At 45.8% G+C, this 24,640-nt stretch overlaps 1 long non-coding RNA gene across 1 annotated transcript in view; it reads right to left on the bottom strand.

Moving 5' to 3' along the window:
• LOC124515941 (uncharacterized) overlaps positions 1-24,640 on the bottom strand; it is a 252,499-nt gene that overhangs the window by 174,907 nt on the left and 52,952 nt on the right. Inside the window, exon 6 of the long non-coding RNA XR_006962935.1 lies at positions 1,368-1,416. This is a non-coding gene — a long non-coding RNA (uncharacterized LOC124515941). The remainder of the gene's footprint in view (positions 1-1,367; positions 1,417-24,640) is intronic.

Here is a 24,640-nt window from a genome sequence, read left to right as displayed (position 1 = left end):
ATGTTCCACAAGGGAAAATTTGGCCTCATGAGGGTCAATTTCACTGCTATAACAGGAGCCAAGGCATTGGTGAAAAAGAGAGGGATCTTGACTGTCCACCTTGCAGAAGAAACACCACTTTGGACATCGCCCACAGGACCCTCTCTTTTGCCAGGTGTGTGGGCCCTGGGTGTAGTACAGGCATGAAGCCTCCTGCATGTGTCATTCTCATTCATTTATTCATTCCGTTACCCATCCGCAAATGGGCATGGAGCACCTACTAACTGTCTGGCATTATGTTAAGCTTATAAAGAAAATGGCGGGTCAAAACCAGATGTTGTCCCTGCCTCACTGACCTGGGACTTTATCCTTCCTGCCTATCTGTTAAGTGTGTACTCATCTCTAAGTGGGGTTTTAACTTTGATTCCCCCAATTACTAATCAAGTACCTTTTCATGTGGGCATCCACTAAAATGCCTTGTGTGAAGGGATGAAATGAACAGGTCTGTATTACTGTTAAGGTCTCTCTGGCTCCAGTATAGAGAATGGACTGAAGGGAATCTGCCAGAATGCTGGTCCAGCAGCCCAACCCTAACAGGAAGGCAGCTCGGGTCAGGGGCAGAGATCAGGCACCAGACTCTACAAGGAATTTAGGAGATAAGATTGAGAGCAGGGTCTTCAAATTCCTGAACATCTGCAGGACTTGAAAAGAAGAAATTAGAATTTCTGGAATTGGAAATTGGAAATCTTGGAATGTCTGAAATCACAGGTTTTTCTTAAAATACTTCCAACATTCTTTATACTCCTTCATCACTCTTATGAAAAAATCTGTTGGGTACTTAAGAATAAATAAGAAGAGGGGCGCCTGGGTGGCGCAGTCGGTTAAGCGTCCGGCTTCAGCCAGGTCACGATCTCGCGGTCCGTGAGTTCGAGCCCCGCGTCAGGCTCTGGGCTGATGGCTCAGAGCCTGGAGCCTGTTTCCGATTCTGTGTCTCCCTCTCTCTCTGCCCCTCCCCCGTTCATGCTCTGTCTCTCTCTGTCCCAAAAATAAATAAAAAATGTTGAAAAAAAAATTAAAAAAAAAAAAGAATAAATAAGAAGAATAGGAAATTTTAAATTTCATGGCTTTACAGAGAACGGTAGCTTGTAGCAATATTCAAACACTGGAAAAATGCCAGCAAATGTTATAAGATGGTATTCCAATAATGTAGCATTCAGATCTCCTACCAAGATTAATGATGCTACACAGAATCACATGTCAAAATTGCCAATTTAAGAACTTAATTTGTTTGTAAAACTCATTATTTCTTGGAACATCATCGGATTTGTATAAAGCATACTATGTGCCTAAGCGTATTAATGCTCATTTCATTTGTAGGGATGACTCACCATTAGCAGCAGACAGAGCCAGGGACACCACTTACAAACACGGCAACAGCTACAAGAGAAACAGATTAGATTGTGATCATCTGGGTTCCCAGAAATGTCCTCCTTAACCTTTCTCCTTGTCAGCTTCTGCTCTTGCTTGAAGCTTGAAGTCACTGGCTTCTTTCCAACCAGTACCATTTCTGTTACTTGATAAGCTTTACATCTCAAAGGAGATTTGTAATACTTATTTCCCATTTTCCTGACTTCTTGATCAATTTTTCTCAGAATTGGGGATTCAGAAGACTCCAAATTCCCTGAGAAATGCTGTTACAAAATTCTAGAATGCAAGCACGGGGCTTGAGGTGGACTGACATGTTCAACACTCTGGCTGAGAGATGGCTGATAAATCTCAAGCCTGTTTATATCTGTGTTCTCTCCATCCTTCAGACTGGTTAGTCATCATGAGGCAGGTCAACAATGAAGACAGTGAGGTAAATAAGTAACCCTACCCTATTATACACAATCAGAACAAAATTTCCCAACAATGAACTCTTAATCCTCTTTGAAAAAGTAATACACCTTTAGAAAGAGCATGGAACAGACCAAAACACAAATATTCCCCCAAATCTAGGGCTTTTCCCATGGGATCATTGAACCTTGGACTTGGGAAGGAGAGAAGATGGGTCAGATAGAGATACGAACATGATTCCTGTAGGATAATTTTCTCTTAGACATATTACCAGATTATTCATTGATTTCAACCCTGAAACAAAATATTTTGCTCAGTCAATAGCTACTCCTAAAGATCAGGTGGTTATCAAGGATGTGGGCAAAGGGGAATCCTTTTGCATAGTTGGTGGGAATGCTAACTGGTGCAGTCCCTGTGGAAAATTGTATGGAGTTCCTCAAAAAATTAAAAATAGAACTACCCTAGGACCCAGCAACTGCACTACTAGGATTTATTCAAAGGATACAAAAATGCTGACTTGAAGGGGCACATGCACCCCCATGTTTATAGCAGCACTATCAGCAACAGCCAAAGTATGGAAAGAGCCCAAATGTCCATCAACTGATGAATGGATAAAGAAGATGTGGGATATACGTGTATACAATGGAATACCACTCGGCAATCAAAAAGAATGAAATCTTGTCATTTGCCAACAACATGGGTGGAACTAGAGGGTATTATGCTAAGTGAAAGAAGTCAGTCAGAGAAAGGTACATGTAATATGATTTCACTCCTATGTGGAGTTTGAGAGCTCCAGATGAACATAGCGGAAGGGAAGGAAAAATGAGATAAAAACAGAGGGAGGCAAACAATAAGAGATTCTTAAATACAGAGAACAAACGGGGCTGCGGGAGGGGAGGTGGGGAGGGGGCTGCATTAAATGGGTGATGGGCATTGATGAGGGCACTTGTTGGGATGAGCACTGGGTGTCACATGTAAGAGATGAATCACTGGGTTCTACTCCTGAAGCCAAGACCACACAGTATATTAACTAACTTGAATTCAAACCAAAACAATAAATAAAAACTAACACTAAAAATATAATAAAACCATCTTAAGTTTTGAAAAGATTAGGTGGTTGAAAGTGTGAAAGCATGGCTAAGGCATAGTGAAGTATGCATGGTTTTTTAAAAATGTATTTTTATTTATTTATTTTTGAGAGTGTAAGTGAGCAGCACAGGGAGAGAGAGAGAGAGAGAGAGAGAGAGAGAGAGACAGAGACTCTTAGGCAGGCTCCATACCCATCACGGAGCCTGACTCGGGGCTCGATCACAAGAGCCTGAGATCATGACCTGAGCCGAAACCAAGAGTCAGACGCTTCACCTACTGAGCCACCCAGGCACCCTGAAGTATATACATAGTTTACAAGATAAGATCAAGATAAAAATTATTAATACAGAAGTAAGATAAATCCATTGAGATTTTTTTTAAAAACCTAATTTGATTCTCTCCACTAGCAATAAACAAGATGCGTTAGATCTTAGATCCCTAAGATGCGTTAGAAATTCAGGGCAGAGATAGGATAGTCTGTCTACTGGCTTATGGCCGTGGCCACTGGCAACATTTCTAACAGCAGTGTTTTCTCCAGACCTGTGACATGTATACTTACCTAGGAACGTATAGCAACTTACAGTGCTGAAATCTACACCTGGGCTGGGAAGACACTTGGCTATTTGCCACTAAGTAATCAAGACCCCTCTGGGCATTTGGCATGGTCCCTTTTGTTCTGATGCATTTGTCATAGCTTTCCCCACAGGGAATGATTTCTCAGGGTGTGTAGGAATGGGAAAACTGGGAAGAAAATGAAGATTGCAGAGAGAAGAATACAATGTGCTAGAAGAATCTTAAAGACCCAGAGCTATTTATAGATCTTGAAATAAATGGCCTTCCTTTGATTGGAAGAGGCACTTCTAAAAGAACTTTAAAAAAAAAATAGGACAAGAGATTGGTGGTAAAGGGGGGAAAATTATCTAAGACCTGTCTGTCTGGTATAATTTTTTCTTAGAAAAAAAAAAAATCAGAATTGCCACATTATCACATGTACCCAAAGGGAGAAAAAGAAGTTATTTGAAGAGGTGGCAGGTCTTCCAAAAAGGTTTCTTTTTCTTTCTTTTTGGAGGCTACAGATAAAAAATCAAGAAACTGACTGAAAATTGGAGAAGAAACATTTGGCTTGCTGGTGTATTTTAGGGTCGAAGTTTATTCTGCAAAGGCATGTGTGGTTAAAAAAGTCAGATACGAGGTCAGCATATTCTTAGAAGACATTACATGCCGGGAGAACTGGAAAATACTTGCACAATTGTATTCACTCATTTTTTAAGTATAAATTACTTACTTGACTCCAGTTCAAGCTCATTGTGAGAAATCAGTTCAATTAAACAAAAATACAGAATAACAGAAACAGGCAATGAGGATTTGGAGCCAGATCTTAATCGACTTCATGGCTAGTGGGCATAAAACAGGTTATCAAAATCTGCCAATCACCCAGGAAATTTAAAGTCATCAAGAGTATTTTAGAGCAGGGATTATCAGCCATGGTTGCCCACTGAAAAGCTTGAAGAGCTCATACAAATGTTTGATGCCTGGTTTGCAGCAACTTTAATTTGATTGGTCTGGGGTCAAGAATTTTAAATGATCCCCAGATAATTCTAATAGTCAGCCAAGACCAAAAGCCACTGATCTAAGAAGCTAATTAGGGCATCAGACTCCTAGTACCTCTGTGTCCGTTCATTATCTCCTGGGAATCTGAAATCTGGGCTCTTCCCCTGGGCCCAAGTTGGGCCAGACAGGGAAGACTTGCTGTGAATGGGGATGTCTCTTCTCCCTGCTGGGTCCTGACCGCTCTTTCCCTTTCTGTCAGTTTAAAACTGTGACTCTGTTGCTCCTTTTTCACCAGTGTTTCCCCTTCATCTGGGAGATCAAATGTTTTGCTCGATCCGAGCAGTTGGTGGTGCAAACTCTGTAATTATACGTGTAGTTCTTCCTCTTTTCTTCTGCTTTTCCTTCTTCTTCGTTTCGTTTTGCTTTGTCTAGACCTTGATTTAAAAATTTTGTGAGGGGCACCTGGGTGGCTCCGCCAGTTAAGCGTCTGCCTCATGATTTCCGCTCACGTCATGATCTCACGGTTCCTGGGAACAAGCCCTGTGCCAGGCTCTGCACTGAGAACACAGAGCCTGCTCGGGATTCTCTCTCTCCCCCTCTTTCTCTCTGCCCCTCCCCTGCTCACTCTGAAATAAATAAATAAAGTTTTGTGACTCTCAGATGGGCATAAAACAAATGGAACTGTGGCTTTTGCTTCCCAGTCTACAGAGCTGGCTCCATCCAAGGGCGTGTTTCATATACTAAAACCTCTTTTTGAAAACCATTTATGTCTTCTGGCTGGACGTTGCCCTGCGACCCACGGTGGCTCCGGCTGCCAGGCTTCCACCTGAGTTTTAGGCAACCCCGGAACTGTTAACACGTGGCTGTCACAGAGCAATTACTCTTCGACACAGGCTTTTAGCCGGAGCTCCTACAACGGCCCTGCTCCGGGATTTCACACTGCTCCATTAATGAAGATGCGGAGTGTAGCATCCTTAGAAGACACCTTCGCCAGCTGGACAACCCATGCAGATACAGTGTATCTGCTTTCGGGCTCTCTGTTCGCATTAAGAGCCCAGGGTCAGCTTGACCTAAAGCAGAACACAGGCAATCGGCCCCACAGGAAAGAATGGTTACTGTTCCTTTCCTGGGAATTTCAATCTCTTGCCACCACCTGCAACTCAACCTCTGCCAGGCCTCCACACACAGCGGGAGTTGCCGAGGACAAGGGGTGGGGTCTTCTGAGCTCTCACATTCACCACCCCAGGCTGCTGCTTCTTTCTCCTTCCTTTTCTCCCTCCTGCCAAGTGTCACCCTCTCCTGCCAGGCTGTGTGTGGGGCAGGGGTGGGGAGAAGGCCGCGTGCCCTACGAGCACCAGGCAGGGCAAGTGTGTTTGCTTCTTGATCCTGAGACAAGGGAACCAAATCTCCGGGGCTGCACAATTGAGATTTTTGTGGATTGGACAAAATGAGGAGTAGCATTTGGCTACCGCTGGTCCAGGGCACGGCTGGCTGTGTCTGCCTTGGTTTGGCCTCCAGCCCTCACCTGCCGTTAGGCAGAACCCCTGAAGCCCGTCACTCTGGTGGATCAGCCCACTGGAGTCCCGTTTGGGCCCTTTTAAGGCTCAACAGTGTAGAGCCCACCTCCCTGCCTTCTCCACAGGAGCTAGCCATGAGAGAAACGATCAAGGTCAGCATCAGCTGCTGCTACCACCAGCCCAGGGCACCCCAAACGCAAGATGATACATGTTAAAGCAAACAAATCCCCTTTGCCATGCCCTTGGGTTGGTTTTGAGCTGACTATTCATTAGCCATCTAGCCTCTGGAGCAGTCAGTGGTTGTCCAAGTTCCCAACTCACTTGGGGAACTTGTTATAAATGCAAATCCTCAGGTCTCACCTAGACCTATTAAATCAGCAAACTCTGGGGGGCGCCTGGGTGGCTCAGTCGGTTGATATCCGACTTTGGCTCAGGTCATGATCTTGCGGCTTGTGGGTTCGAGCCCCACATTGGGCTCTGTGCTGACAGCTCAGAGCCTGGAGCCTGCTTCGGATTCTGTGTCTCCCTGTCTCTGCCCCTAACCCACTTGCATTCTGTCTCTCTCACAAATAAATCAACATTAAAAAAAATTTAAATCAGCAAACTCTGGATGGGTGATTCTGAGAGCCCCTGTTTAGGGGTACTGTGTCAATGTGGTTGGGAACTGACGGGCTCACGAACTCTTGAGCAAATGACCCAAGCTTACCAAGCTTCTGTTTCCTCATCTACATAACGGGAGTATGAAAATTCTGCCCTCACTGGGTTGTTTTGATGTTTACATGGAGTGAAGCATGTCCAGGGCTTAGCAGGTAAAATCCCAATTAACACGAACCCTGGCTTTGATCCTGTGTCACCTTGAATGCCAGCTTTGTTGTTGCCTCTTGTGTTTCTGTCATGGAGTTGCCCTGAAAGCCACATTCAGGGAATGGACCTCACTGCCACCCTGCCTCTGGATGTGTGTCCTACCCTTCCATACTGTTCCTGTTGCTGTTAAGTGTTTCTCTCTCCTGGGCAAGCCCTCTAATGGACAGAAGAATGCCCCAGGGTTTTCCTTTTCCAGAGAAAAGGCTCGCAGGAGAAATGGCAGGGTGGATTTTCAACAAGACAAGCCTGGGGGCTCTGGCTAAAATCACAGGGACATTGGTTCCTAACGGTGCCCCTGACAGAACCCGGTAAAGGAGGTGAGATGCTCAAGGGCAGCATAATAAAACCAGCAACGGTACCTACGGACCTACGGGTGAGGACTGCCTATGACAGGACAGATGCTTAGAGATGGGGACAGGGCTTAGGTGACACCCAGCTTGGGGTGGGAAGAAGGCAGAAGAGCTTTTCCAGGAAAACTCTCAGTCCTCAGAGCTCGATGGCTGGTGGGGACACCAAACAGAAACTTGCGGTGTCATAGAGGCTCCCGGGTTTCCAGGATCAAGTGTGTTTGAATTGTGAATCTTAGCTCAGCCACCCACTAGACAAGGTCTGAGTCATGGGGCATGTCATTTCTCTGAGATTTTATTTTCTTCTTCACAAAACAGACAGAATGAGGATTCCATTAAATAAATCATTGGGGCGCCTGGGTGGCTTGATCGGTTAAGCTCTGACTTCGGCTCAGGTCATGATGTCACAGTTTGCGGGTTCGAGCCCTGTGCGGGAGCCTGGAACCTGCTTCGGATTCTGTGTCTCCCTCTCACTCTGCTCCCCCACCCCGCCATACACTGTGTCTATCATCCAAGAATCAACATAAAATTTTTTTTTTAATCATGTGAGAGCACTGTGCAAATTAAAAGCACATGCGCAGGGTCAGGCGTGGGTGTTATCAGGGGCAGCCGGTTGTGGAATCTCAGAGGGGCCTGAAGTTTGGCTTGGCCACTTAGCAACTCTGTGACCTCAAATGGGACCTCTTCCAGCCTCAGTTTTCCCAAGTGTGAAGCATGGACAATTTTACATGCCTCCCACACAAAGTCACCGCGGGACTTACAGCCAGGGAGCCCAAAGACCCCAGCGCAGATGAGACACACACGTGTCGTTGCCTCCCTTTCCCCACAGATGAGCTATCATAAGGGACCGGAAAGGCTGCATCTCTGAGGGCTCCTTTCATGCTTATCACTCCTGAGCCTGTGGAGTCAACTCTACCCAATGCTCAACTGCCGGGCTCATCTCGCATCTGTTTTGAGATTCCTGGGGTTGAAAGGACAAAGACTCCTTTCCTCTGCCTGGCTTTCCCTCCACTGGCAGTCAGTTTTTCTGAGCGGTCCCTAGGCTTGCCAACAAAAGGCTATATGGGGGTTCCCCAGCGAAAGGGGCCCCCTTAGCCACAGCATGTCCCATGAGCTGAGTCACGGGCATATTTAGCAGGTGACCATCAGAGTATTCTTAAAGCCTCTCCCCCCTGGCTCACATGTGAAGCCTGTATCAGCTGCTGCACCTGGGGCGTTCACAGGGGGAGATGGACAGTCCCCCTTCGCGGAGTAAACAGACCCCACGCTGTCCCCTAGAGAACAGCCTCCTGTACGTCTGGATCGCACGTAGCCATCTATGATGGTTTCCTTGTGAGCTGGGGGTCCTCTATCGACCGCAACATGCTCCCGCACAAAGCAGCCGTCAAAACCTCTCACCCAGCTCTTCCGCTCACAACCCGTTTTACCAGATGTTCCTCAGGAAGCTAATGCCCCCGACCCACAAAATGACACAGTTCCTTCACACCGTAGCCCTGGTTTCATTAGTTTCTGGGTTTTGCCCTCCTCCTACAGTGACTGCTTTCTTTTCTTTCCAAACTCACCCAGGCCCCAATCTGGGCTTGGTTTCGGCCTCAAGGCCCAACTCAGCACTTCTGTTTGCTTTTGTTTTAGCTACTGTAAGAGCAAGCAAAGGATCGTTATGTTTAGCTTTTCCTTCCGTTTCCAGTGGCTCACCTCCCTTGGAGCAGGTTCCCTCTCTCAATTCCACTGGTAACGTTTACTTTTAGTAACTGAGTCCAGGAGTTCATACTCCAGACTGTAGGTGATCCCACGACCATCCAGGAATCCAATGTTCTTCATCCCCCAGCCTGTCATCCTGTCTCTTCCCAAACCACGTTTCTGTGACCCAGGGCTGTTCTAGCAATTTGCACTTGTGACAGTGACTAAAAGGATTTCTAATTCCAGCATGTGGTCTGGGGCGGGGGGGCGGGGGTGGGGAGCAGTGTTCCTCCATAACATCAAGCAATTCTCAGACAGCAGCTGGGTAGTTTACAATTCAACAAAATTATGACACTATCCACCCTGAGAGAGCATGAGATCCCACAGGAGAAAAGCCCAGTCCTATCAGACCACCGCTCTCCCACCTCAGATGCCAGGCTCAGGCCCGGGTCCTTACCTGTAGCTCAGAATGCCTGGCTACAAATAACACGTTCCAATGACCTCCTCCTTGAGTTGAATTAATTTGCTAGATCCCTGGTTTATGTTAAAAGGGTGTAACTCAGGAACAGTCAGGTAGAGGACAAGCACAGGGCAAGGTGTGTGGGTGGGGGGGCGGGGTGGGGAAGGGTGGAGCTTCCACGCTCTCTGGGAGCACGCCACCCTTCCAGAATCTCCACCCGTTCCCCACCCTGAAGCTCTCCAAACCCTGTCTTTTCCCCACCACCTACCTCCCAGTTTTTATGGCGGTTTCATTCCATAGGCCCGATTGATTACATCAATGACCAATGGAGATCGCTTCCACCTGGTTGCCAGGAGAAGCAACCTGTGATTGGAGGTTTGGAACTCTCAGTCCCACCCGCAGACTTCTGGGGAAAGGGCAAGGCTGGAGATCCTTAATCTCAGGTGCGGGCCAAAAGTCACCTCATTAACCTAAGGAAAGACACCATCATCACTCTCATTACTTAGCAAATGCCAAGGTTTTTAGGAGCTCTGTGGCAGGAACAGTGGACAAGGACCTAAAATATATTTCTTATTATAAATCATAATATCACTTTCACTGAAAGCGAATGCTACTCTATTTGGTTTCACTGTTCCCTTGTGGGTATGCCTTCACCTCTTGGGGGAGATTATACTCTTTTTAGGGCAGGTACTACGTCCTTTACAGCCCCAGGGAGAGGGTTAGGAATATGGTAGGAATGCAATTTCTACCATGTGTGAGGGAATTAAGGGAAATAAAGAGCTTGCTCCGCAGTCAGGGTGCAGTGAACTAATACAACCACTGGGGGGCAGTGGAGGACCGAGCTGTGAGCTTGGCCCGGCCTCTGGGAGGTAACCCAGGGGTTGGGGGAGTGGGGGGGAGTACAGGTAGCAGTGGGCCCCTGACAGCACAGCCAGGGAGGATGGCCCCAGAGGAGGCTCTCCCACGAGATTTGGAGGAGGGGTAAACAGGAGAGGAAATGACCCACAGCCAAGCCTTCCAATTTTCCCACCATCATCACCCCTGAAGTCCTGGGACTGACTGGGGAGCCCACAAGTCAGGGGAGGGGGGCGGACATTTCTTCCAAATGAGCATGCCCCCTTGGTTCCAGACACAGTGCTGATACAGTGGGGTCCTGTCCTTCAGGGCAGCCGGCCTAACCCTGGCCCACAGCCCAGCCAGAGTCATTGAGCGGAGAGACCACACTGTCTAAGGCTTCAGGAAGCCAAGAAAAATACCCCAAAGCAGAGGGATCCATGGGCTCAACCAAGCCAACACCACCAAGTGCCAGTATTTCCCAGGAAATATGCCAAAATGCCTTTATCCCTGACGGCGTTGCCAGCCAGTAGAGCCGGCCTGTCCTACCAGAGGCGCCTGCACCCTGCTCTGAGCTCACACAATCCGAGTCCTTCCGCTGGTGATGGGAACCCACTTCAGAGAAACCTTTCACCGCGGTGGTGGGGGGTGGGGGGTGGTGGGCAACCGGGATACATGGGGCAGGTGGGGGTTGAAGCACAGCGAGGGTTTCGGTACTCTCCAGTAGCTGCGTTCACTGTAGGCCTTGACCTTGGCTGGAGCGCTAAGTTCCGACTGTGTTTAAGGCAAGGATTTTCAAGGTCAGAACTTTTCAGCAGAGAAGCTTCGATGACGGTTGCGGCCGTCAGGCAGGCGTTGGAGTTAGAACACACAGTGGACAGGCTTGGCCCTGGTGGCTCAGCTCAGCGGGGTTTCTTGCCTGCAGTGTCTGAAAGGATGTGCTGGGGAACTACCCTCTGCGTGACAGCTGCAGTGAATTCTGATTTATGGCTGCTGTGCCTCCCTCTGCCACCTGGGGCTAGGAGCTTTTGGAAAGGCTTTCCGGCAGCCAGTGCAGGTCGTTCCATTCCTGGTGCTCCCTGGCCCGCTGGGGCACTGCGCACCCTCCCTCTGCTGGCCGCGTGGAGGGGAGAAGGCGGTCCACCTGCCTGGCCTGCCTCCCAGGAGCCTGGTGGAGCTGCCCCCCGCCTGGCGGTTCCCAACCCCCCTCTGCCTGCAGCAAGGCCGGGGCTCGCTGCGCGCCTGCTCCAGCTCCTGCGCTCTGGGGAGCCGGCCTTGTAAGGCCTCCCCAGCTACACCCTGTCCCTGCCCCCTTGCCAGGGCAGTGTTCCTTTGGCCCTGTCTGCCCTCGCTCTTTCTCACACGTGACCAATTATTTCGTGCCATCTCCTCTCCCAGGCTGTAAAGCCCCTGCACTATAGGGCGATCGTTCTTTGTCCTTATTAAATTAATAAATGTTTATTGACTAACCACCATAGGCCAGGCACTGAGCTAAGTGCTAAGGAGCAGGAGAGCCATGGTCTTGACCCTTGTGGGGCTAACAGCCGAGCAAATAAGCAAGTACACAGCAAACAAACAAATGGGTTACAGAGAGTGTAACACGGTCCCCGAAGAAAGCAGAGCTTATGTGACTAGAAGGGGATGGAAACTTCTTTCAGCACATGGACAGGAAGTGACGGTCCTGTTGAGGCCTTGAAGGAAGAAAGTGCCTGAGGCTCAAAGTCCTGTGTGTCTGTCAGCTGCCTGCTGTCCCCTTCTAGGCACACTCCGGGAGAAGCTGGCCCAAGGGCTCCGCAAGTGCAAGGCCCTCTGGTAAAGTAGGCTTGATTTTCTAGAAACTGATGGACACCTGGTGTGAGAGCACAGTGATTCGGGGGTAGTGGTAAGATACGCAACAGTGAACCTGACATGTCTTACAGGAGTTCCTAATTTCCTACCAAACTGCCCGTGGCATGGTCTTGCCCTTTTGGTAAGGAAGAAACACACTCTTACGTAGCCCAGGTCCCAAACCTTGGGGCGATCCCTAACCCTCTCTCAAACGCTAGAGCCAGTTACCAGGCAGCTCCAAGGTTCTAGACGCTGGCCACCTCTGCCCACCTCCACCACGGCCATCCTATTCCAGCCCTGTAGGACGATGCCTACCAGGTCTCCAGCTTCCCCTCCCACCCCTCACCCCCGCAAATCAAGTCAGCATTGGCACCGTTCTGCACAAACCCTCTCAGAGCTGCCAGCTCTGGGAGATTCAGACTGTAATGTAATGTGGTAACACTTACGCACTACACAGTGCTGTAATTACCCATGAGAACCGTCATGCTCCTGAACTCTTACCTCCATTCCTTCCCATCCACTCTGCTCCTGCGGCCACCCTGCTGTCCTGAAACAGGCTGAGCACACTCCCACCTCAGGGCCTTTGCACTTGCTTCTTTCTCTGCTGGAGCACTTCCTGCCCCCACTCCCCACACCAGATACTGACACGGCTCCCTCTCTTAAAGCTCTCTAATGCCTCTGCTGAAACATCAATTTATTATGGACACTCCGTCTCCTCCTTTTCCCAGCTGCCCCCAACATCCACCCCAGGAGCTTGTTTTTGTTCCCTCCATGACATTTTTGGTCTAATACATTTGTTATTTATTTTCTCGCTTGTTGTCTATGTCTCCCCACTCGTTGGAAAAAAGAGCTTTGTCTTGTTCACTGTTGTATCTCCAGCACAGAACACAATGCTTGGCATGTGGCAGACATTCAAAAAATATTTGCTGAAAAAATATATGCAAAATATAGATAGCGCCAGACCATGGAGAACATTCTGGACCATGTTAGATGATGTGGATTTTCTTCTAAAAGCAATAAGAAGGCATTGGAAAGGTTTAAGCAGTGGAAGAAGTGATCTGCCTTCTATTTTGAGTTTACTGTGAATGTGGTGTGGAGAATGACCAGAAGCAGGGGGCCAGAGAAAGAGGTGGTGGAAAAGCCCAGTAAAGAGGCCAGTGGCTTGGACCAGGATGGTGTCAGTGGATAAGAAGTGAAGGCTATAAGCAAAGTAACTGGCAGATCAGCTGGGAAAAAGCCAGTGTCCAGGTCCAGAAGGTCTCCTCGTATGGTCCTGGTCCTACGTGATTCGCCATCAGCAGCCTGAAGGCCAAGGACAGCCCCACTGAGTGGGCTCTTGGGCAGAAGGAGGAGGACTAGACTCTGAGCTCATCTTCTGCAGATGGGAGTTTGAGCTGAGCCACCCACACTTCTCCCCTTATGCCCAACAATGAGCATCTTCACAGCAAGGGCTATGCTGTTCCTCTGTATCTCTCTCCCCCAGCCCAATGCTCACACATGCATATGCCTGAAGGGATTCGGTACTGTTGCAGGTTGGTGTCTCTGAGAGCAGATGCCAAAACAGACTGGAGGACAAGAGGTTTATTGGGGTCAACACCTGTGCAAGGAAAGGAAGGAAGCAGCAGTGAACAGCAGGAGAAGTCCATTATGATGTAAGCCCCACCAAGCCTGGCCAACCTGGTGGGGAGTTGGGGAGCAATTATCACCCACTCCAAGTTGGGCCCAAATGGCCAGGCCTTGCGCCACTGAATATAGGCCGTTTAGGAAGGGCATAGCCCCGGGTGAGACAGCACTCTGCAGTTGAGGCAGATTCTGAAGGAGCTGATAACAGGAGGCATTTGCTGCCAGCATTTCAGCTGGGTCCCTTCCTTTAAGGGATCTCTGTATCTGCCATGGAGAGGATCTAACTGTGGGCTGTTAGGCCAAGACGCAGGGCCCCTCCCTCTGCAGTGAGAACTGGCTCTCAGGAAGAGTTTCTGCAACAGCTTGGCTCTTTCTGGGCCTCTCGGCTGACTGACCCGCCTGACCTCATGAATAAGCCACTGGCCATGTATCAGAGCATCTCTTCAGACTGCAGGGAGTGCTTCTAGACCGGGGTGGATATTTTGAAATTAATTTAGTGGACCATTTTAGAGTTATTTCAGCATCTGTGGTATCGTGGAAAGATCCAGGCTCCGTGGTCAGGTACTCCAACATTCTAATACTGCATCTACTACACGCCGACCCCGTGACCCCGAGCAAGTTAACAAGCCTTCCGGGAGTATTTTCCTTCTTCTGTAAAACGTGTGGAATGATGCTCAAAAGCCAGGCACTTGAGATTAAGGGCTGTGTCTTACTAGCCTTGTCTTCTCATTGGCCTGTAGGTGTCCCCTGAATGAACGTCACTCACTGTGGTATGTGTGCCCTGTCTTATGCAGTGGTAAGTGCTGGGGGTGAGGGGCTGCTGTTCACACCGACAGATCTGAGTGGGAGTTACCCACTTCTCCTGCTGCCGGAGGCTCCTCCATCTGACTGCCACTTCACCCCACCATGCAGGGTTCATGGCTGGAAACTTAGCCCCAGCCCAGAGACTTGCCCAGAGCTGGTGCCTGCCACCCATTGGCTGCCATGACGGAAATCTGCGATAACTCAACGGGGCCTCGATGGCACCCGAACAGCTTGCGACATTCTCTGGGAATGAGTCCCAATTTTACCCCGACCTCAGCCCATCTTTCAGGAATCTCATTGGTACAGCACGCAGCATGCTGGCCCCAGCTGCACTCTAAAGTTGTTCATGAGTAAAGCATCTGCCATAGTTTGCTGGCTTACTGGGATTTCACGTCACCCTGGAAAACTCTCCTGAGCTCCTTCCTGTCAGCTCTCTTCCACCGACAGATATTTGTGTTTTCTTTAGGTTGTGCGAGGAAAAGACTGCCATCCCACAGGGCAAGTGCCACAGATATTGGTAAGACGGCAAAGAATCTAGGTTTATCCACCTCAGCAAATTGCCCCCTGGTTTTTCAGAGCAGAGCCCTTAATTTTACTCCATAGAGTGTGGTGTAGTGGGATAAGCACCTGCTATGGATCTAGCAAGACCTAAGTTTAACTCCCGTATGGTCGTGAGCAAGTCAGCCCGACTTCAGAGGGTTTCCATTCCTTTATCAGTAACACTTCCCTTGCAGGTAGGTTGAGGGCTTAGAAAAGTAATTGCCTAAGACACAGCAGCTGCTCAACAGCATGCACTTGTCATTTCCTTGTGCCAAGAGGAAGGAACAACCCGTGAGCAGTGCTGGTGTCTGTCTTACATAATGCCATGTGATTTGTACTCGATGTGAAGTGATGCATCTGGCATCTGGTGCACTAGATCATGACCAAGCAGGTCAACAGGACAGCAGGTGCCTGGAAGGGTGAAGGGCTGTGGTGTGGCCCTGAGAGGGACTGTCCTACACAATAGAGCCTCTGAATAGTGAAGCAAAAGACAGAGGGTTGTGCTGTTCTCCCACCACTGCCATCCACATTTACGGTATCCTCTATACAGGTCGGACTAGGAATATGGCTCAGACCCTGCTCTGCCCTCTACGTGCAGGAGAGGCTGGCATGCACTACAAACACTGAAACAGGGAGATATCTCCAGGCAGGAAGAAGGAAAAGATTCAGAGCTCATAAACTTACATATCCAAATGGAAGACTTTAAAGGCGGGAGCCATTACTGTCTGGTGGCTGTTGAGTACCTAACACATAAGAGGTATTCAATATGCACCACATTAGCAAAATGTAGCATAAAAATCATGCGATCATCTCAATAGATGCGCAAAAAGCATTTGACAAAATTCAGCATCCATTTGTGATAAAAGCTCTCAATAAAGTGGTATGGAAGAAACACAATTCAACACAATAAAAGCCATATATGACAAACCCATGGCTAACATCATACTGAATACTGACAAACTAAAAGTTTTTCCTCTAAGATCAGGAACAAGACAAAGCTGCCAACTCTCACCACTTTTATTCAATATACTATCAGAAATTCTAGCCACAGCATTAGCAAAAAAAAAAAAAAAATCAAAAGACATCAAAAATGGAAAGAAGTAAAACAGTCATTCAAGGTGACATGACACCATATACAGAAAACCCTAAACCACTAACAAAAAGCTTTATGACTAATAAATGAATTCAGTAAAGTTGCAGCATCAAAAATCAATGTACAGAAATCTGTTGTGTTTCTATATATGAATAATGACCTATCAGAAAGAGGAATCAAGAAAACAATCCCATTTAAAATCGCATCAAAAAGAATAAACTATATAGGAATACATTTAACCATGTAGATGAAAGAGCTATACACTGAAAACTGTAAGACACTGATGAAAGAAATTGAAGAAGACCCAAATAAGGGGAACGATAAAATGTAAAGATAAAATTAATGTTCATGGATTGGATGGAAGGATGTTGCCAAAATGTCCATACTACCCGAAGCAATTCACAGATTCAAGGCCATTTCTATCAAATTTCCAAAGGCATTTTTTAATAAAAAGAGAAAATGAGAATCATAAAATTTGTATGGAACCACAAAAGACTTTGAATTGCCAAAACAATACTGAGAAAGAGGAACAAAGCTGGAGGAACTATGCTCCCTGATTTCAAACTCTATTACAAAGCGGTAGTCATGAAGACAGTATGGTACTAACAAAAAGACACAGACGCGTAGATCAATGGAATAGAATAGAAAGCCAAGAAATAGGCCCACACATGTATGGTCAATTAATTTACGGCAAAGGAACCAAAAATATCCAATGGGAAAAAGTCTCTTCAACAAATGGTGTTGGGAAAACTAGACAGCTACATGCACAAAAATAAAACGGAACCACTCTCTTAACACCACATGCAAGAATTAACTCAGAATGAATTAAAGGCTTGAATGGAACACCTAAAACCATAAGACTCCTAGAAGAAAACATAGGTGCTAAGCTCCTTGACAGCAGTCTTAGTGATATATATATTTTGGAATTTGCACCCAAAGCAAAGGCAACAAATGAAAACTAAAAAAAGAAAAAAGAAAACAAACAAAAAAACTACATCAAACGAAAAAGGTTCTGCATAGCAAAGAGAACCATCAACAAAATGAAATGAAAAGGCAACCTATGAAATGGGTGAAAATATCTGCAAATCATGTATTTCATAAGGGGTTAATTCCCAAAATAAATAAGTAAATCCATACAACTCAAAAGCAAAACAACACTCCAATGAAACAATGGGCAGAGGATCTGAATAGACGTTTTTCCAAAGAAGACATCCACACGGCTGACACACACATGAAAAGATGCTGAACATCACAAGCCATCAGGGAAATGCAAGTCAAAACCACAACGAAATATCACCTCACACCTACCAGACAGGCTACTGTCAAAAAGGTAAGAAATAACAAGTGTTGGTGAGAATGTGGAGAAATGGAATTTCTCCTCGTACACTGCAGGTGGGAATGTAAATTGGTGTAGCCAGTATGGAAAACAGTATAGACATTTCTCATTAAAAATGGAACTACCATATGATCCAACAATGCCACCTCTGGGCAATTATCTGAAGAAAACAAAAATGGTAGTTTGAAAAGATATACGTGACCCTGTGTTCATTGTGGCATTATTTACAATAGCCCAATTATGGAAACAACTTGGGTGTTCACCAGTGGATAAGGAAGATGTGGTGTCCACACACACAGATACGCACACACAGAGGAATGTCACTCAGCCATAAAAAGGAATGAAATCTTACCATTTTCTGCAACATGGGTGGACCTAGAGTATATTACGCTAAGTGAAATAAGTCAGAGACAGCCAACTGTCATATGATTTCATGTCTACATAGAATTTAAATAACAAAACACCAAAAAACAAGGTCATATATACAGAGAACAGATGGGTGGTTGCCAGAGGTGAATGGTGGAGGTGGGCCTAAGTGAAGGTGGTCAAAAGTTACGAACTTCCAGTTATAAATAAATATGTCATGGGGATATGATGTACAGCATGATTACCATAGTTAATAATAATGTACTGCACATTAGCAAGTTGCTAAAAGAGTACATCTTACAAGTTCTCATCACACACACAAAGTTGGTAATCATGTATAGTGACGGATATTAACAAGACTTACTACTTACTAGACAGATGTTAACTAGACTTACTCCTTTCACAATACACACAAATATTGAATCATTATGTTGTACACCTGAAACTAATGTAATGTTGCATGCCAATGATACCTTAATTAAAAATAAGTAAGTAAATAAAAAAATATGGATTTCATGACCCCCAAAATAATAATGATAAACAAATTAGACATTAGTGGTAAATATCAAGAAAGAGGTTTCAAAAAAGAGAGATTTTTAAAATTGGGAAAATGGAAGCATGTATCAGATTATATATATTTTACGGTCTTGTTGGGAAGCATTTTAGTTTGATTGAGACTTTCTTGGGGAGTACCCAGGGGGGACTCAATCACATTAAGGAATAAAAATTGGGAAATGACTGATTCAGAAGGAATGGTTTTAAAAATGCAATCATTTGATCTACAGAGGGGAAAACTAACGTGTAATGTCAAAAAAGCCCCAATAATTTTCTTGTGTTATATAATTTCTCTCTTAACCAATTAAAGTAATAACTGTACTTAGTTTCAAAGGACAATTTAAAAAAAAAACTGTCTCAAGAAGCCCGTTAAAGGAGGAATATATTACCTGGCAGGTAGAACACATTAGCCAGCCCCAGGTACTGACAGTTACACACGAAGTCACTCACACACACACCAGGAAGCCACCTCAAGGCTCTGTGGATTCGGAAGCCAGGCTGAGTGTTTCCAGGGACTAAAGGTTGGCTGGGAGGGAGCAAAGATGGCAGAGGCCTAGCACACAGGGCTCACCTGGCAAGGTTTTCCTGGCGCAGAGAGGAAACATAAGAAACTTTAGGCTAGAGCCTGGGAAAAGAGGCCTCTGGCAAATGACAGCTGACCCTTGAACAAGGTGGGAGGTTAGGGGCACCGACCCCCATGCAGTCAAAAGTCTCCGTGTAACTTCTGACTCCCCCCCTCAGACTAACTACTGATAATCTACTGTTGACCTGAATGAAGACTTACAGATAACGTCAACAATCGATCAACACATATTTCCTATGTTATATGTATTATAGACTATATTCTTGCGATAAAGTCAGCTAGAGAAAAGAAAATGCTAGTAAGAAAATCATAAAACACACCTAAGATCCTGCCTATAAAAAATCTGCAGACAAATGGACCCGCACAGTTCAACCCCGTGTTGTTCGAGGGTAAACTGTATATGCTTCTTGTTTATCAAGGCAGGGCCTTGACCTATTTGCCACCCACCTGCCCACCTCCCTGGGAGAGCTGCAGAGGGTGGAGGCAGTAGGAGGAGACGAGGTTTGACAAAATGCTACTTTCTATTCTTTCTTTCCTAAAATGGACTCAAGGTGATATTCTCAAAGGGATGATGCCAGTTTATCCTTTGAAATTGCAGGGTCCTAGTGCTAAAATGCTATCTTTTATTCAAGCCAGAGATGCCTGGGGCCACAGGGAATGTCTTTGTGTATTTTCAGCGTGGTCTTGTGATTTCTGGCAGTGTCATGGGTCCGGGCAAGCTGCCTTTTGGGACAATGACCCTTCAAATGTCAACAAGCCACTCTCCTTGGAGAGATTAGAGAGGAAGACGGTCAGTCCGGGCATGGCATTTGAAACACCCTTTGCCAATACTGCTAAGCTTTTTGAATGCTCTTATTAAACTATTAAAATTTGCTTAGTCACCCAGGTGTGCACAATTCAACTGTACTTTTTCGTCAAATATCTGCTCTCTTAGGTAAATTGTATTCAGTCTCATCCACTTCAGGAGAGTGCTTCCTTAGCCGTCTAATGGTGGAATAACAGCACCCAACTCACAGAATGAGGACTGGGTGAGGCAGTGTTTCTAGAAATCCAGAATCCAGGGGTCTAAGTCTCTGTAGCCATAATGCTACATGACCTTTGACATTTTGTGTAACTTTCCTGGCTCATTTTTCTCAAAGGCAAAATTGCAATAATAATTCAAAGGCATGCCATTTAATTTTATTTCATTTTTTAAAGCTTGTGTTTATGTTGTGTTTTCAAGCTCCCTCATGTTATGGGAAATAAAAGCATTAAAATGAAAATCACAGGGTGGCTCAGTCGGTTGGGCATCCGACTTCAGCTCGGGTCATGATCTCACAGTTCGTGAGTTCGAGCCCCACGTCGGGCTCTGTGCTGGCAGCTCAGAGCCCGGAGCCTGCTTCGGATTCTGTGTCTCTCTCTCTCTCTGCCCCTCCCCTGCTCACACTCTGTCCCCCCCAAAAATAAATATTAAAAAATTTTTAAAAATAAAATAAGATAAATGAGAATCACAAAGGTAATAGTTCTAAAACCTAACTAAATAAGAAATGGCAACTAGGAGGGTATAGACCGTCCTTGGTGATGCTTCCTCATTGCTCATTTGGATTCGGCCCACACCAGTTCAGCATGTAATAAGATGAGGCCCTTAAAAATTCATACTGAATTTCATCATTTCTGTCCATGTACAAATTCCATGCTGGCTCAGGGTAATTTCTGCGAAGTGACTGTGCCTTTCTCGTAATTTATGTTCTCTTTTCACTCTGTGGGGGCTGGACGCAGATGCCTGCAGGAGTGTAAGTTTGATTAAGCCGTTGTGGGTTCTACCTGTGTGAGTGTCTCTGTGCCATTCCTGGCTGGGCTGGTGCTTCCAAACCCCACTGGGCAGAAGGGCTGAAGGTGGATAGTTCTCAGTCTGTGCACCAAAAAGGGTGTGATGGCTCAGCTAGCAACCCCAGGAGCCAAACAAAGGAAAGTGTGGCACTACATTCCCTTAGCCAGAGCAAACACTTCTATATTGCTCCAAGGGACACCCTGGACCTAGGCATACTTGGGAAATTCAAAGGCTGATCCCTAGGGTCAGTGTAATGGGTCTCAAGGCTGCTGGAGAATTTCCTGATCTAGGAAGCTTGAGGGTGAGATGGAAGGAGGTGTGTGTGTGTGTGTGTGTGTGTGTGTGTGTGTGTGTGCTGGCGAGGCAGAAATAGAAAGGTCTGCCATCGTTAAGAATCCATACTCCTTTTGGAATAGGTTGCCTATGCCTGTGATGTAATGAGGCCTATGTCCCAGAAGACTTAAGTCAGCAACCTCTTCCGGGGAGCACCAGTATTGGTTAGTTGTTTGACTTCCAGACATTTTGGGGGGGTGGTGGGGCAGGCCTCTTCTGGCTTTGGAGTTAAGCCTCTCTGGGTAGCTTACCTCACTACCAAGACATTACTCTCTGATCTCCAATTCTGGGCCCGGGAAAGGATGGTCGTCAATGGCTCACAATTCTATTCAAGTCACTAGAGGATTCTGAGCACTTAACTCCACGTCAGGCATCCTGCATCAGAAATGGAGGACAGTGGTGAACAAGATGGTGGTTCCAATTTCAAGGGATTTACAAAACAATAATAGCTTCCCATGTGCTAGCCATATCCCAAGCTCTGTCCTAAGCCCTTGATACTTAATCTTTACTACATCTGTATGTAGTAGAGGTACTCATTTTATCCCTGTTTTACAGATGAGAACACTGAGTCACAGAAGATCAGTTAACTTACCTAAAATAACACAGCTAGTCCGTTGCAGAGCCAGGGTTTGAACCCCGGCAGTCTGACTCTAGAGCTGATGCTTCAACTATGACCATTTGCTACGTTAGACCATCAAGGGGAGGTCTGCAGAAGGCGCATGTATGTTAAGTGCTGTGGCATTGAGCACAGACATGGTGAGAGCAGAGGAAATCATCATGGGGAGATGAGGCAACCAGACATTACTTCCCAGAGGAGGTGAGGTCTAAGCCGAGATGGAAGGTGGGGCTCCTTGCTAGGCAAGGTGGATGGGCACAGGGGCTCGGCCAGAGAAAAGGAAATGCAAAAGTCTCATGGTGAGAGAGAGCATGGCTTGTTTAAAGAATAGAAGGAATTCAGGGTGGTTGAATCACAGATTACATGGCAGGAAACATTCAGAATGAGGTGGGAGAGCCTTATTCACTCACTCAGCAAACATTCATTGAGCACCTGCTGCGTGTCAGGTATTGAGGCAAGACAACACGGATTGATACAAATAAGGTGATGCCCTCCTGGAGCTGATCATCTAAAACCTGACATGACGCCTCCTCATCTCACCAGCGAAAAAACTTAATTAAACTTGGAAAGAAGGCAAAAGGTGAGTAGCATGGTCTCTCAATATCGACCGCCGCACTGTGTAACAGACTCACACCAAGATTGTTGCAGTGTCTAGAGCAACGTGCCTGTGTTTGACGTTGCTATTTACCGGTAGTTATGAAATCACTGTTGGTGAAGTTAAATGCCCCATGTAGGTATCTATCAGGTAGAAAAGATAACCTCAAAGGTGACAGTTTTACTGACCTATAGCATGTTAACAAATTTTATCTGTCTCAGTGCGTTGCTTTTCTATTGTTGCCATAGCAAATAACTACTGACTCAGGGGCTTAAGAGGACACCAGTGTATCATTTTACAGTTTGAAAGGTCAAAAGGTCAAAGCAGGTGTCACCACACTGAAACCGATTTGTATGTAGACTGCATTGCCTTCTGGAGGCTCAAGGGCAGAATCCTTTTCCTGCTCATTCCAGTTGTGGGAAGAATACACCTTTTCAGGTGTAGAACAGAGGCCCTTGCGTTCTTGCCAACTGTAAAGTGAGGGCCATTTGTAGCTGACCGAGGCCTCTGTTTCTTAGCCTATGGCCCTCTTCCTCAGTCTCAATGAGAAAGAATGAACTATGGCCCTTTGTAGCAACGTGGATGGAACTGGAGAGTGTGACGCTAAGTGAAATAAGCCATACAGAGAAAGACAGATACCATATGGTTTCACTCTTATGTGGATCCTGAGAAACTTAACAGAAACCCATGGGGGAGGGGAAGGAAAAAAAAAAAGAGGTTCGAGTGGGAGAGAGCCAAAGCATAAGAGACTCTTAAAAACTGAGAACAAACTGAGGGTTGATGGGGGGTGGGAGGGAGGGGAGGGTGGGTGATGGGTATTGAGGAGGGCACCTTTTGGGATGAGCACTGGGTGTTGTATGGAAACCAATTTGACAATAAATTTCATATATTGAAAAAAATAAAAAAGAAAAAAAAGAAAAAAAAAGAAAAGAAAAAAAAAAGTGAGTAACAGGGGTTCCTTCTCACATCACATCATCCCCCCCCCCCCCCGCCTACATTTCTGTCACCCTCTTCCCCTTTTAAAGACTTGTAATTAAACTGCGCCTCCCCAGATAATCCAGGATTATCTCCCATCTCAAGATCCTTAACCTAAATCACACCTTCAAAATCTCTTTTGTCAGGTAAAAATCACATGAATATGCGTTCTGAGGATCTGAGTGTTGACATCTTATTTAAGAATGCCCCCCCTTTTTTGTAAACTATGTAACCCCGTTCCTCAAAATGCCATTTTAACTATCTTTACCAATCTTACTAGTTCCCTTATGGATGAGTCAGTAAATCTGTAACACGTTTATTCTACATTTGTACATTTTTAACTTTTTGAAAACCGTAGTAATTACAGCCATCAGTTCTGGAGGCTTCGATAAGATTGCCAAGTGGTCTAACCTGCCAGGGCCCATTTAACTATGATGCACGGGGAGCAGACCTCATGGGCTGTCCAACCTAGCATGCTATTTTGGCTCCTGGGATGGAGTGCAAATGATAAACATGATAATAAGCGTTATCTTCCCTAGCTCTCTGTCTCTGAAATCGAATTCTAAGTTGTTCTTTTTAATTTCTGCTCCTTGACCAACTTTAGTCCTGGTTCTGATTAGTGCATGGCTGGGACGTTATCGGCCATTGTTGACTACAATGACTACAATGACTACAATGACTACAATGACTAGGGCCCCAGCTTTCTGGGCTGATCATTTGGTGATTTCTCCTGAAATGGTGGCATCTATTCTCTGTTGGGTAAGAAACCGGTTTGTTAGTCTTTTCTGTTTGTCCGTTTGGCAACTTGTGACCTCAAATCAGTTAGGAAAATATTTTATTCTTCCTGGAATGAAGAACAGCCCTTTGAGATCTGGAACAGTGAATTTTTCTATTTCTCTCTGTTCATGGCCGGTAACTATGTAAAGCTACAAGGTCTCTGAAGGCTTGTGCGTAATTAAGAAAAGCTTTACTTTTCATTGCGATATATTTCCCTTTTCCTGAAGTATTAATTAATTAGATTACAATGTCTCACAAATGAAAGTAATTAATTGCTTTATAGAGATTTTAAGCACTTAAATAAATTACGTATATTCCCAGAATTACCCTCCAAATAAACTAAGCTTCCGATATTTTAAATGGATTGGCTTACCAAAATCCTTTCTTATAGAAAATACTACCTAAGAAGCATTTTTATAAGAATCAAAATTCAAGTAATCAAGATGAATCCTTAAGCAAATCATGCTGATTTAATCTTTTGGCTTAACAATAGTTATACATATTTTCTCTGGTTTTATCAGTATGAGGTATAATATAACAATTATTAAAAGCAAGGTTTGGTATATTTTTCGTGAATAAGCTAGTTAATCTGAACTTCCTAAAGTTTTTGTTTGTTTGTTTTTGAGAGAGAGAGAAAGAGTAGGGGAGAG

The sequence above is a fragment of the Lynx rufus genome, unplaced genomic scaffold (assembly GCF_022079265.1).
Source record: "Lynx rufus isolate CCGP_SWC_20201006 ecotype Redwood Valley unplaced genomic scaffold, mLynRuf1.p SCAF_1, whole genome shotgun sequence".
NCBI lineage: Eukaryota > Metazoa > Chordata > Mammalia > Carnivora > Felidae > Lynx > Lynx rufus.
This window is presented reverse-complemented; position numbering and strand designations above follow the sequence as displayed.